The sequence below is a fragment of the Prenolepis imparis genome, unplaced genomic scaffold, assembly GCF_030444845.1.
Source record: "Prenolepis imparis isolate NDT839.2.m4 unplaced genomic scaffold, iyPreImpa1.0 SCAF_11, whole genome shotgun sequence".
In the NCBI taxonomy this organism is placed as follows: domain Eukaryota; kingdom Metazoa; phylum Arthropoda; class Insecta; order Hymenoptera; family Formicidae; genus Prenolepis; species Prenolepis imparis.
The window spans coordinates 6,384,323-6,400,528 of record NW_028141169.1 but is presented as its reverse complement, the minus strand read 5'-3'; the positions used below and the strand labels follow the sequence as shown (position 1 = coordinate 6,400,528).

The 16,206-nt window shown below is 33.0% G+C and overlaps 1 protein-coding gene and 1 long non-coding RNA gene across 2 annotated transcripts in view; one reads left to right on the top strand and one right to left on the bottom strand.

Moving 5' to 3' along the window:
* Positions 1-373: 373 nt before the first annotated feature.
* The window catches only part of LOC145942554 (serine/threonine-protein kinase MARK2), a 90,929-nt gene continuing 75,096 nt past the window's right edge, over positions 374-16,206 (top strand). Inside the window, exon 1 of the mRNA XM_083049391.1 lies at positions 374-516. The gene's annotated coding sequence lies outside the window, so the exon portion shown is untranslated. The remainder of the gene's footprint in view (positions 517-16,206) is intronic.
* LOC145942544 (uncharacterized) lies at positions 11,045-15,632 on the bottom strand. Its single transcript, XR_014426373.1, has 3 exons — positions 15,532-15,632; positions 15,261-15,452; positions 11,045-11,330 (listed from the first exon to the last, which is right to left on the bottom strand). It is a non-coding gene; the product is annotated as an uncharacterized LOC145942544 (long non-coding RNA).

Below are 16,206 nucleotides of genomic sequence, written 5' to 3'. Positions count from 1 at the left end.
CGTTTATATATGTAAGATATTTACACAAAGTATGTATAGAGTTTTTCTTATAAAAAAAAGAAACTTTTACCTGTTCACCTTGTTCAGCGAAGACTATAAGAGAGAGAGAGAGTAGGCGAATAATTTGCTCTTTTCCCGTTGGCATTACAGTATTTTTTTATGTCTAGTCACTTGAATCATTAATGACTCACAGAGATGACCTCACCTTTCGATCGCGTCTCGTTGTTCATTCGAAGAGTAACGTTCTCGCTTTTAATCTCTCCCGAAAGGGCCTGGAAGGGCTTGTCGAGATGGAGTAAGCCGGTCTATTTAATCCCACGGGCTCAACGTTGCTGTTCTTCCTTTGTTCCAGGCGTGAGGGGAGAAGAGGGTGCGTCGACACAGCGTTGGAGGTGGAGGACGAGGGTCTGAGGCTGGAGTGAAACTGGCTGGCCTACAATGTCCGCTAGCATGCGGAGCACCCTGCAAACCGTTCCCGAGTCCGTGCCGGCCGACCACGTCACAAACTCCAAAGTAGTAAGTCCATCCAAAATCTGATTCGGTACGACTACCTCTCTCCTTCCGCAAACCATTGCGGAGGACCATCGTCCTTTGTGCATACTTCGTGTCTCGAACGACCATGCAATTTTCCCTACCTCGGAGACAATGAAAGACATAACAAATTCGCTTTGCTGATTTTCTATTACAGATTATTGCAAACGATATTAAATTATTAATTGTGCAAAGTATATACATATATTTGATATAAACTACATTTTTATTACGTTTAATTGAAAATTTTCTAATGTTCATCGTGAATATAAAGCGATAAATATATTCATAGTTTTTTTAAATTTTAATAGTATTAATTATTTTGATAGAGATATTTTCATTAAATGAAAATCTCATCTTAAAGACATTTTATGATAATTTAGTATTTTTCAACATAATTATTTTAATTTCTATACTAACTATGAACTGTGCAAGGCTCTAATATTTCCCTCACATCAAATATAAAAGAAAAATATTAAAGATCTTATCTATCCTTCGCTACTACTAATTAATTGATGGTAACCGGCCTCGTTAGAAACTTCCTCGAGAAATACAGTTGAAAGCTCAGCAGAGTTGAACGGGCTGGTAAATTAAAAGTGATTCGGAAGACGCCGCATCTTCTCGTTTTAAAATATCGCGTGTTGTATACGACGCTACCGCAGACATTCCCCGACCTTTGAACCTTTCCTTACCGAACGAACGGGGGTTGAAAATGTCACGAGTGCATCCGGGTGCTTTTCAGTACGTTCAGTACGTCTGACCCTGACTAATCGAAGACTATACGCGCAGAGTGACATAACGCCACTTGGTTGATTTACTCTGTAAATTCAATTCGTTTTGTTCACGACGCAAGAAACGACTTTCTTTAACGTGACGTTTCCCTAATTGCCTATTACGTAACATAACATATCGAATTGTTATGAAGAAAATGTACCGATGGCAACGTATAAAGTCATGTCTTATTAACCATGACTGAAGAAATAATGAAAAATTTATGTGGTGTTTTCTTTTTATAGTTTCAAAGTTTTTTTTAGTTTACAGTCGCTAATCCAAGCTATACCTTGTAGCTATACCTTGATTTAAATTCAATAATACTAATTTGCAATCCCCACAATGCGTAATGCAAATCTCATGCAAAGGTCGTTTATTTCGGAACTTTTTTTTATCACACCTATTTATAATAAAAATATATTTGACACCCTCGCATAAATAACAGATAAAAATTTTAATCGTTTTATCAAATATGGATAAAAGAAAAACACGTAACAAAGTGTTCAACTTTGTTTATTTTTAATGTTTCTACATTCTCGTTTAGCTCATGATAACGTTTTCGATTAATATCTCGCGATATCAAAGATATGAAAATAAATTTAATCAATATGTTCACACACAGCCAAAGCGTAAATATATATGAAAAATTTATTATATTATTTGCCTGAGAAGATCTCTCAGACAGGCGGAATTATTGTTCTATCATGTCTCATTGTCTCCGAGCTTGGAATATTTCGCTGTCGTTCGTAGGTCGATCAACATGTGCCTCGTCATATAATATGCTATGTGTCGACGCTCGCAGACGGAAGAAAGTGTCCGATCGAGGTGGCCGGGAGTCGCGAGCGTATACTTCTTAAGGTCGAGAAGAGTATTCGGAAGGCAATTAGCTTAACTAAGTAGAGAACTCCCGTGAATCATTTCTAGTCAAAGCCGATTATTAATCAGCCTGCAGGCAGTTAATCTGATATGGTTCATCGAACTGTGTTATTCTTGCGACTCCCAGATATCTCGAGAACGCTCTTCCTGTATTATGCGCGTCCTTACATCGTGCAGAGAGCGAAATGTTGCTCCGTTGTTATATCACACGTATCGCAAAGCTTCGTGACGTCTCTGGTACAGGGTGATCGCTTTGTATCAACGTCAATGTTTCTCCTTAGTTAAAGATAACGATGACATAAGATCGACGCAATGCGTACAGTATTTAAAGATCGTTATAATTCGCGTTAAAATTCAAGATAAAATTTTATTTATAATCGATATATCATATTATATAAAAAGATTTGAAGAAGTACAAATACATCTATATACAAAATACATAGATATCAGAATACACACACACACACGTATAATTATTAATTAATTATTAATAACATCAAATTATTAATAAATTATCATCTTGAATTTTGTTGCGAATTATAAGTCGTCTTAAGCGAATTTAACAACTTAACAAATTTGAATGCATCTTAGGAAATTAAATTTATTATAATTATCTAGACAATTTTTTAATACAACAAATTGAAAACTTGCAAATGATATTTCCTTATCTGGGAATTTTTTATCAGATGATAAATCACGATTTATATGATAATAATCATGTGGTAAACCATGATTTACCGCATCTTATCTAATGATCTGTAAAAGATCTTGTGAATCTTTTATACATATATATATATATTTTTATATCTTTTTATATTTTATTACGGACACTAAACTTTTGTCCATTTCTATAAGAATAGTTGAGTAGAATGTCTCTCTTCGAACATGTCGTACGGAATATGATTCGACCGCAAGGTACATGTTTGTAAATAGGCCGACAAGTCTGGTAGATCTCTTCTTTTTTTTTTTTCACACGTGTCTAGACCAGATTTCGTCCCGAATGAAACAGCCGATGACTCGGTCGAACGGGTTTTCACGACCGCGGCGGCTTTCGAATTTTCTCTTGACGGTGGTCGCCAACGCTTTATTGCTACTGACAGGAAGCTTTCACGTTTTCACGATTCGCGAGAGCATCGATGAGTTATCGAACGGCCAAACGAATTAATCCCTCGTCCGCGAAATAATTAACGGCGCGGTTATAACTTTCGATTGGTGCCAGCTGGACCACCGCAATTATATTAACAGACCTACAACCAAATTACCTACAATATGTAGAATGCAATAGGAAATTTAATTTCTGTCACATATCAGATATCTATTTTAATCTTCGCTCAAAAAATGTTGAACAGTTTTTTTTTTACGAATTTATACATAATTTATTATATGTGACACATGTGTTCACATATTGTCACAATTATTCTCTAAATTATTTGAGTCTTGTTAAAGAAAATCTACGAATTTTTTAATATGCGTTTAATATGAGAAATCTTTCTCACCTTTGATACGAATGCTATTAAGACACTTTTCTCCTGATGCACGCAAACAACCTATGCCGGCTTAATGTGACCTCATCTTACGGTATATTAAACGCTGATTTATACTGTTAGTTACGAACAAATACTGACTCATGGTGTCCCAACGGCGGTTTCTCGTAACGTATTCGTTCGACCATTGCAGCTATACGCCGCTCGCTCGACGACAATCGTACGGTATATCGGCAATGATTTAAGGTCATCGGATCGCTGGACCTTGAACAGGGTTCGGTTACCAAGAGTACAATTTCGGCGGTCGATGACATTAGACATCCGTTTTTCAATCATGCCCGGAATAATGCCCCGATTGTGAAAGGCACTATGTATATCTATATATCCACCGCATGCGCTTCGTCACAAAAATTGACCGGACTTACGTCACGGAAATCCAATCGTACATCGCGCGTCATACAGAGATAGAGAGTCCGCCATGTTCAGAGGCTCGGGCGGATGCATATGCGCTTATATAGATGTACGTAGCACGTACACAGATTACCCTTGCCATATAAATAGATCATTTATCAATATACACGTTTACTTGCTAATACGTAAACATATAGGGGTGTCTTAGAATCCTTGGTCTTAATTTTAACAATAGATTTTCTACCTTAATAACCGATTTTCTACCTTTAATATCAGCTTATTATTTATTTTCATCTCCAATTTTTTACGTTTCTAATTTGTAATTATTTGTTATCAAAAAGGTTTATTTATTCTCGTCATTACAAACTGTCATAATAGATAGATTTTTTTTTTTTACGAAAATTAATGTAAAATTTATATCCTGATTATGATGACAAATCATGCAGACACCGTATCTCGAGTACTATTCTAGGTCTATATTACGTAGCGTGTTAATCTCCGATTGCTGGATATAAAATTTCGACTGTCTATAGATGTTCTATATTTTTTTGCGTAACTCGAGGAGTGGTACCGAGCTTGTTCGATAAAAAAAATAGATGATATAAATAGCTGTTTGTAGAAAGATAATCTTCCACTTCCTTTTTGCCTTGCGTGATGGCTCTTTCTTATTCTGAGATATCTACTTTGTTCGATAATTAGAGAAGCCTATCACGGAGTTATCTAAAACTAGTCGATATTTATATTCGATATAGTTAAATATCCTCTACTTAAATGTATATATTCGTTTCTGAAAAAGATCCTTTAATTTTCTTTACCAACAAATTGCAAGAAAAAAATCTCTAATATATAATTATAAAATGATAATTTAAATTTTCTGACTGTTGAGAGATTGAATAAATCGTTGACGCTGTTATCGTAGATTCGCGATTCTATTCGATCAAGTGGCAAAATTTTACGGCCCGTTATACGCGCGTTACGCCTCGTTAATAATACAAATCGCGAGGCCGACATCGAAGAACTGCCTGAATATCCGGATTATAAAATGTTAAAGCCTCTTCTCTGACCTTGAACAGTGTAACGGTACCAAAGTCGTGCAGAACGACGTCGATAAGCTTAATTAACCCGGTTAACACTCATGCGGAAGATGCTAGAACGGCGGCGAAGCAAGGTCGTTTTTTTATCTTATACCAGTCTTCTACTATACTGAACATTTTGTCAAATCATAATGGTTGCGTGGCCTAAGTAGCATTTATATCAAGCGTAATGATTTATATTTAAATCATCGTATTTACTCTTCCAGACATTATGAGTTTAAAAATGATTTTTATATATATATAGGCATATATAAATTTAATGACAATTCTTTTACAATTTTGTTAGTCTCTGTTATGTTTATTGGGAAAATAATTTGTGGGCAAATCAAATTTTCAGAAGATATTTATCATAAATTACAAATTAGCGATAATTTTTCAGAAACATTAATTTAATAAAATATGCAACGCAGACGCGATACACTAGACTTAAGTTTCTCGTGTTCTTAAGTTGCGGACAAGGAGAGTTTCACGGGAATGAACGTCATAAAGTGAACGTTATTTAAGCATTAGTGTAATTTGTGAGATCAACGAAAATTACTTTCTTCAAGTACGTGTCCTTTCGGTAGACTCAACGACGACAATTTATGTGTCATCGGACAAGTTTATCTTATTTATAAACGCGATTCATGCTGACTGATAAACTAGGACTAATCCGCTTTTTTATATCGGGATACGCTTTCTCTACACATTTGTCTGACAATAATCACAGATGATTGTAAATCATGATGTGCCCCGTAATCACATTTATCGAATGTAATTTTTCGATTGCATTTTGCCATTAATGACGTCGATAATGAATGCGCTGCAATTACTTTTTACGGAATAAACAGATAAATAATAAAAAAAAACAATATTTATAGAAACAATTTTTTATATTTTTTTATATATATATTTTTTTTTTACAAAAAGATACTTTGGCAAGTAAAAAAACATGGTTCAAAGTTTGTACAACAAATTTTTAGTGGGAAGTTATATTAGGTAAATATGAGTTCAGGCTTTCCCGAGTCTATATAAATATTTTTATAACAAGTTTTATTGAGATACCATATTTTGAAAACACACAACTATATACGCAAAATTACGACAACGGACTTTATAGTGCTTTATAGTGTATCTTATACAAGTGGATTAAAATTTATTGTATTATTTTTAATCGCCATATTGTAAATTTTTTTCCTTTATGCTACGGACTTTGGAATTAATATAGATAATTTAAATTTTTTAATAGGCTAGAAAGAGCTAATTTTAAGGAAAAATTAAGATACATTGAGAGCCTTAAAGTTTTACTTGTTAATGTAGATAAATTTATAGTCCTTGTACATCTAGAAATATAATGCTCATCGTTGAAAAAAATTATTGATGCCTAGATATTTCTCATAAGAAAAGATTGAATCGTTCAAAAATCCTGTTATGACAAAATTTGTCAAAAAATATATGTAAAAAATATCTTAAATCAATATAAACATACAGAAAAATATTGACATATGCACTCTGAAAGATCAGTAACAATATCGACTTTTATTGCTGAACAAACAACACTATATTGATTCGAGACCTTTATTCTTTTAGTATCGATTTTTGTAACCATTAGTGTTGATTGTCAACTGCATCGTTTACGTATCGCGAAAACATTTCATTACAGACTGTTCTTTCGCGTAAGGAAAGCGATACGCTCTTCGACATAAAGGCGGTCGTTTTTCTCGAATGCATCTCGGATGCGACATTACCGGTTTCGTCACGGGACACGCGTTCAATCGCGATCAATTAGACGTCAAGCGGAATTGCATGGGCGCTTAGTTGTTTGCGAACTTGTCGTGTGTGTACAACCGAGCTTAACTCGACATTTGTGTTCTCTCTTTCTCTCTTTTCTGTTCTTTTCTTTCCTCGCAAGCCACGCGACAGCATAGATTGTTTCTATACACACGCATACAACACACTTATACACGTACACATCATAATTGTTCATTGAGCTCAATTCCATTCCGAGATATCGGAGCTAAGCGACGTTTGAAAGAATAAGCAGCGTCATTCGGCAACCCATTATGAAAATTGTGAGATTGTTTTATAATCTTGACTTATCGTGAAAGTTTCATATATAAACGAGTCAATTTGTATATCAAACAGAATAATGAGTACATGATCTTTAAATTTCAGAATTTAATACGCGTAACTCATTTTATTTTCGTTTTCGAGTAACTTCGTTTTCGCATCGCAATGTTTATTTTTACAAATGTTTCTCTTTTGAAAAAGTAATAGATTGCTTTTTAAGTTAATTATTTGATCAGTTCTTGGTTTGTTTCTCACACTACATAATTAAAGTCAGTAATTGAAAATTCGGAGTTAATAACAGGTGTTAATTTATTCATCAGGTTTAATAAAGGGACGTGAATAGGAAATTTTTTTCAATGAGAAAGAAATTATATCGTCTCATTCGCGCTTCGTACAGTCGCTTACGGGCTTAATTCAGCAACGAGCCAAAGAACGAAAGCCCATTCCTTCGCCTGTTCACCTTGCCTCGATCGCCTTCTCGGACGCGCTTTCGATGCACGGGCATAATGCAGTCGTTCATCGCGAATGGTATCCAGTTTTCGCGTCGGGTGTTTGGATTATGATTGACCCAAATGTAGCAACGGCCTTGCCGGCCGCATACCCGCCGAGAGAAATGCGGATAAATATAAGATCGAGCGCAAAATATATGGCGCAAGATCGCCATCGTCGCGGTAGCAGCCGTGTTAACTCGATGCGTTGACGACTTCTTTTTTTTTACATAGTCCGATAAAGTATATTCAACGAAATAAAGAAAAAAGATATTGTGCAACGAATATCAATACAAAATTAAATTAATAATAATACTCAATAATATAATTAATGAAATAAAATTAATAATATAAAGTTTGAAATATATACTTATAAGTATTCTTCATGCTTTTGAATATTCACTCTTTTTAGTCAGGTAATTTAAATAACAAGTTTCGCATTTCTATTTGCTCTATATTATTCGACGAATGTCTATAGACTGATTATTATTAAATCCGAAAAGCTTTCATATTTATTGGGGATAAAGCTCAAGTTACTAACGATATGATACATTGCGTGGTTCATAAGTTTACTAATCAGGACGCTCCTTGTAGATACGAAGAGCTTCTCGAGCGAAAAGTTCAATTTCAATAGAACAGATACAACTCATACAACCATGAAAATTAGATCTTTTTTAAAGCTCCATCCGACATAACAAATTTCAAATTTTTAATGAACAATACGAGCGCAACAAATAAACTGTTATTCCTCTCTCACATTATTCTCCGTCACAACAGACGTCTTGCCAAACTTTTCGATAGAAACTTTGTTGCTATCCGTGCGAGCCGTAAATGTAGCTTTACGTAGAAACTAAATTTCGCAAGAATTGCACGAGTTTGCGTACAGCGTCCAAACTTTCGATTCTCTTTATTTCACTTTGCATTCTACACTAAATGTTTCATTTACTTTTATTCCAAAATCCGTACACGAATTAATCGAAATTGCAGATATTTTTTTTCACATCTCTACGATCTCAAATAATTTCCGATTCTCTAATATCTTTAAAGATTCGATTCATTGAACTCGAAATAAACGTGATGATACACGCACAAAAGACATAACGTATATAGCGTTAACATTATATTATCGCATCAAATGTACAGATTTCGCGCAGATTAATGCGAAGAACTTCAAGATCGAAATCAGATGTGCGCGTCTAAACGCATCTAAATTCGAGCATGCATTACCTAGATGCGCTATAGATGTAGCGCATCATCATCTTCTCGAATGTCACTTATAATCGTTCGAATTTAGTCCACACGGCATTTCGCCAATGCAACTATCTGACAGCGTTAGCTGGCACATTTAACGACGCTCGCCCCGACGTCGAACTGTCATTGTGGCGTCGGCGTCGGCGGCTTCTCTGAGACAGTAATAATCGGATCGATACTCCGGTTTATCTGGATGGTAACGCGAAATCGCCATCGCGGCGATGCGACATCGGCGAGATCCGATCACGTAGAACGCTCTCCTCGGCAAAACAATAACGTTTAAGAGGCCGGTGCATTTTCCAACGCAGAAAATGCACCTGCAACCGTTTCACTCCGTGTCATTGATTTTCAATCGACGAAAGTCCATTCGAACAAAATGTAGGTTTTAAGAAAAAAAAACAATATTAATTTATATATCAAAAATTCGTTCGTATTTTATAATCTTTTTTAACGTTAGAAAATATATTTAATGCTTGATTTTCAGCTTAATAATAATTAAAAGCGGTTATCGTTTCAAATGAAAAGGAAATATTCTCGATCTTAAAGAAAATATTCAGCGATAGATATATAAATTGAGTGAAAGGGCGTATTTTTTACGCTAAAAAATCCTAACGATATTGCGATAAAAATCGTGTTGTTGGGCTCTTAGGCGCATCGATGTCAACGCACGGCGTGCGGTTAATTGCGGTACCGTGGAAGATTTTTCAAGATTGTATCACGGCGCGTAGAAAATTCCCCTGTCACAAGACTGCGAGACGCGCAGGCTGAACACGCTAACACGCGTCTAATTAATAACCGCGTTAGCGATAAATTGTAGTCCACGCGAGCGCATCACGTGATCATCATTTTAAAACCTAAAATATATAAAATAAAAAACGGTTAAATACGGTGGATTTTATTGGAATTCTCGAAGAATTATAAAAATCTGGATACTCGAAAAGAGTGTACTATTCTGAGAGGCAAAAGAAAAACATTTTCGTAATTTTTAAATTTAAAAAATGCATTTTGTTAACATCTTAAAAAATCTATTTTTCTTATCGAAAATAAATTTGGAGTCTTCCAAAAAATTTTTATTCGAATATATATTTAATTTAATATTAGAAGAAAGAAATGTTTTCTTTGCAGAATCGCGCGAGATATTGTCTGAAGAGACTCATCTATCTATTCTTTAGAGAGACAAGAAAAATATTTCATAATTTTTAAATAAAAAATTACATTTTATTAACATCTATAAATAAAAAAATCTGTTTTTCTTGCTGAAAATAAATTTGGAGCCTTGCAGAAAATTTTTATTCAAATATACATTTAATTTAATATTAAAAGAAAGAAATCTTTTTTTATCTTTGCGGATCGCAAGATAATATATGAAGGGACTCATCTAATTAAACGTAGCATTTTTACTTTAACTTGGAATGTAATTAATACATCTTTTAATGATGTACAGTGTGTGAACATGCTGTTTCGCTACCGATAGAGTTTCGCTTTGCCTTTCGAACAGTGTAGGTAGGTACGCCAGATGGCGATTGCAGTCCTTCCGTTCGACTTGATGTAACATGAGAATAAAGACAAAGGTGCTTGACGTCGTTTTATCAGTCGCGTGACACCAGAAATCCAATATGTTCGTCGTATGAAGCCGGATGATTTTTTTTATCATCGACAATCGGTTGATCTTCCGGTCACACCGGAGATAGTATTTTGCTACGAAGTATAGAACATTTTTTTTTAAGTATCTTATATCGAAAAAAAGAAAAACTAAGATATCGCTTGTAATAATGCAGAAAAGAAGATTCTTGTAAAAAGGTAAAATAAAATAATAATAATAATAAACTCAAAAAATAAAATGATAAAATAATAGATACTAAAACTAAAAGCTGCAAATAAAGATAGGGAAAGATCTATACAAAATATTTATCGAAAATTATTACAATAGTAATTTTTATTTTCTATTCGATTACATTGTATATATTTATTAATACGTTTCAAACCTTTGCAAAATTTTCATTCGTATTTTTTTTACGCTTGTCCAGCGATTTTTATCGAAAACATTTTTGCTGTTTTCGAAATCGGGATTGTAAATTGTGCAGTCGGTGATTAAGTAAGTTGAACTATTGATGCACGCTTATTCGTATTCGCGAAACCGCTCGCAGCTCGAGGACAGGGACGACCGCCTGCCTGCTTGGCGACCATAAATGGCATCCTCAATCGAACACGGGGACCTATTGTCCTCAACGCGCGTAATGTCGCTCCGACGACCGCAGTGCGCCCAAGTGCGCGAGGAGTCGATTGTTTCGAAGCAAACCGCCGGTTCCACCTACGAATCGATCAATCTTAAGCCTCGTTCAAACGGAACGATCTGCGTGTTGTTTTTCAGGAAACTGAGAAAAAAAAGCAGACTATTATCTCCCGAGACAACTAGAGCATGACTAGAGATTTTCTTTTTGCAAAAACCAGATACCGATATATCGTATCGTTTCTTCTTATTTTACTAAATAAACGTAGTTCTCAATATTTTCTAATTTTTTTTAGATATATTATTATATAACATTTTGCAACGTATTTAGAGATAATTTTGAGAAAGATTTAAAATTACAAAGTTTTTAAAATGGAAATATATGTCAAATAAAAATTTAGCGAATAATTAAATGTGGCTAAACTATATGATAAAAATTATTTTTCTATTTATGACGTTCAGATCTGTTTAATATTAGATATATTTATTTTTTGCATATATATTATTATTTCTTACGAGATTGCATATGTGACTATTTTGTCTAGTATGTATTTGACAAAACAAGTAATAAGCAATTTTTAGACTTAATTTGATAAAACTAGAAGATGATCGTGTATCTAAATTAATAAGTAACATCAGAGTTGTATGCATTCTCAAACGATTAAATATTAATCGCAAGTAATAACAAGTTTTATAGAAAAAATAAATATTTCTAAATTAGATTAACATTTCGTATTTCTTTTTTTTCGTAACTTTCGTAACTTTTATTTCTTTCTCGCTCACGATTTTTGAATTTTAATACTCAAATGTACAATGACTTTCTATATCTGTATTTTTTATATTATTATTGCCCAAATTTATCATCACTAAATGATTCGGCAATTAGTAACATTATTGAAACAATCATCGTTAAAAAAGGGAGTTTATATTATAATAATTCTGAAATAGAAACTTACAGAATGAATTGACTGAACGCTCTATCAAACTACACATCATTAGAAATTGTTCGTTAGCATGTCAGAGATATCATTTCATCTAAACTTTTACGCTTCAGCCATGAAGCATATGTCGCGTTATTCACAACAGTTCGTGCTGTGTTGCATCACATTGAATCGAGGAAAACTCGATTCTTACCATATATGAGACAAAAAAAAAGAAGAAAAAAAAGAAAAATTGCTCTTCGCGGAATAGCAAGTTAAAACTCAACTGCCACGGATTATTCGATATATTAAAAAATTAAATTCAACAATTAAATGGGGGTCTATTTCTGTGAAATGGGTTCTATCTCCGTGTAAAGTTAAATATTCAAATTAAAGAGTTAGAATATATTTGCATATTTATTGCACACTCTCTCTTATATAATTTTATTCGATTGACGTTAACTATAATGAAGTATTTCACTTTTCAATTACGCGTCAGTCACCGCAGTGGCGATTTGTAACGGCGATTTGTTGTACACGATTGTAATTCGTCGATAAAGCCTTAACCAAGACTTGTCGATCGTAAAATTTCGTTCCATTTAGTTACGAAAGTGCCTATCTCGGGACGTGGCCGCGCTTAAACGGATTTGCCGAGATTTTGCAACGATAAAATCCGATCGATGGAATTATGAACGGACAGTTACATGTAGTTATAAACGAAACCCAGAGAATAAGGACCTGCGCACAATAGAGAAAATATTAGGTACAAATATTAAATATTAGGAATAAGAATTATTTTGAAATAATAAAATCGAAAAAACTCTGATATAAAAATACAAATTTGAGTATAAAGGACTAGTAAGGGCTAATAAACTACTATAATAAGAGTCCTTTATACCTGAATTTGTATTTTTATATTAGAATTTTTTCGATTTTATTATTTTAAAATAATTCTTATTCTTAATGTTTAATATTTATTCCTAATATTTTTCCTATTGTGCGCAGGGCCTAAGAATAGAAAATATGAGGTCTAAATTTTCTCATGCGTGTAAATCTAATTATCAAAAATAGAAATAAAAAGAAAATAAGAATACTTCTGTTTTATATGTAAAATTGACATATTATAAAATCTGCACAAATTTTACAATCTAATTTGACTTTAATAGAATTTAATAAATTCGCTTAAAATATTTGTTCAAAAAAATAATAATGGATGAATGAAAAATAATTAAGAGAGCATCAAAATAGCATTGCAATCTCTTTTTTTCAACAAGATAGAAGGGAATAAGCGTTATATGTACTCTGAAGCGCAATTTCCGGAGATTTTCGTGGAAAAATACAGCCGCACGAAACTCGCGTTTGCTACTTTCTTTCCATTCTTTACTCTTTGTAGAAAATGTTTGCTTTAGAAAAGTGTATTTTCGCAACCGCACATTTGCGTGAGACGTAGTTATATAATCACGTGCACTATCGTTCTCCGGTTCTCAGATTTACTGTCATCACGGTGAGATCACGCTAAATGATGTCATATCGTCAAGTGGTAGATCTGACTCTTGACTAAGGATCAATGATTATGTACATGAAAGATTATACTTAATATTAAAACTAATGATTAATTCTTATGATTAAACAAAGAACGACACGATTATCATAAATTATGTCGACAGAAGAATCTATTTATGTCTATTATTATTATTGTAAATTTATTTTCGAATAATTTTAGCATTAATACAATGCCTTGTATAATTGTAAATTTTTGGCCAATTTATAATTAACACAAGTTGGACAGATCGATAATTCGATGGCCGCCGAGGGAACACGTGCATGAACGTAATTTTCGTCGGCGTCAATGTGTAATCGTATAGAAATTTCACTTCATAAGAGAAAAAAATAATAAATAAAAGGGGAAAGATTTGTAGAATCATCTCTTAACAATCTGCAATATTTCTCAGAAGGATACACTCTAACATAATCAAACAAAGTCAACGTAATTAAATTAAATAAACTAAGAAATACATAATTTTATAGAAAATGCGTTGTATCGAATTCCTTCGTTGCGAAATAATTCTTGGTAATGTATCATCTTTTAACTTATCTCTGTTAATCTGACGCTCTCTTCAAGAAAAATCAAATTTGTATGATAATAATTAATAGCTAATTTATTACTCTAATTCTGAATTTATTGTCTTTAATAATTAACAGGACTTGATATTAAAGATGGGATATTGATTTTGCATTAGAGATTAGCACTTCTACTTTCGAAAAATATTTAGAATGAATCGCAAATAATATAGAATTAATTATTTAAGGAGATATTTTGTAATAGATTTAAAAAATATAAAATTTTTAAATGCACCAAAACACGAAATATAAATATAACAGTAAAGTAAAAAGTGAAAAAAAATTAATAATCTTACCTTGATATTAAATTGTTTCTTTTTTCCCGAATTATTTACTATGGAAATATCATCCTAGTTTCGAATTTATTACTGGGGCGAAGTAAATTTAAAAGATAATAAGAAATCGCTACAAAGGTGAACTATATGTTAATAATTAATTGCATTAACAATATATCAATTTTTTGCTAATAAAAAATAAATTCGGAAATAGAATAACAAATTAGGAATAAATTAGTATTTAATTATGCCGTACATCCGATTTTTTCTCGTGGTAAGGCTGCCAGATTAACGAAGATTTATAACTATCCTGGAACATTCCACTTAGAGGTTATCATTGAACATGCCATTTTGGCATTTCACAATCATCTGTCGCTGCAATCAAATTTCTTGAATAGTATATTCGGTTTTTATTAAAGTCTGTGTGTATATATGTATATATATTTATATTTTCATTAAAGATAAAATAAACTTTAAATATTTTCGTTTATTGCAGACAGTTCGATTTTTCTAAATGTCAAAATAATAAACACTAAAAAAAATAATTTATAAATAAAAAAATTTAGTGTACACTTATTCACTTATCGTAAAAACAATTTTATAAATCATATAAATATTATATTACATAAATATTCATGCTCTGTGTTCGCATTTTTATAAAATGCTCCAGAAAACTAGAGATATCGAGAACATGACACACACCATATATACGCTTAAGGGTTAAAAGGGGGCATTGGTATAGAATTAATTAACCGATACCTCTCCAGCGCTGAGATGGCGATGCTAATCATAGCCTGTGTCCAGTCTGGGCGTAGTTATTCGAACGGTAGTGCTGGCAACGATATAATTCTGCCAGCGATATATTCTGCCTCGTGAATCATTACTCACTCTCAGACTTGCGCAAGTTTTATTCGAATGCCGTTGCACGCATCTGACCGTTCGTGGCGGCAACTTCGAAAGTTCCATGAAAAAAAAGTCGAGTTAGTCGGCGTGTCTAGACTATTACATCCCCCCGCGACATGTGACTCACGATCGAGTAGAACAATCTGCCCGCCTGTCTCCCTCGTCAGGGAATCAGACATCATAAGGTCATCGGTACGAATCGTACTTGCCGTACATGTGCAAATTATCTCTACGCGTATTTCAAATCTGCATCAAGATTGCACTTTATTCGCGTAATTTAAAGGAGATAATTTTCCAATTTAAATTCCGGTTCTCTCTTAATCGTTAAAGGAGAATCTTGAATATATATATATATATATATATATATATATATATATATGTATGTTTTAAAAACAGAAATTGTAGCTCTTTTATATTGCGGGATAAAAAAATAAAACACTATGAAAAATCTATATCGTGAACGAAAAGACAACAAGAGTTCGCATATAACATGGCTAAATATATTTACCAATATCTTGTAAAGAGAGTTAAGCTGTAACTTCTATAAACGCGAGGTTTATTTTTTTTTTTTTTCATTAACTGTATATGCAAACATTCATGTCTAGCTAAAAGCAAATATTTATTTTTCTTCATATTAGCACACTGAATATTGAATAGAATGTATGATGTGAAATATTCTACTTTTTTTATTACAGTAATAATCCAATTTCTATTTTAGATCTATTTTCATTTTTAGTGTGATATATCGTTTTTTACTCGAAATAATCATGAGATTAATTAAAACGAGAAAAGTCAAAAAAAT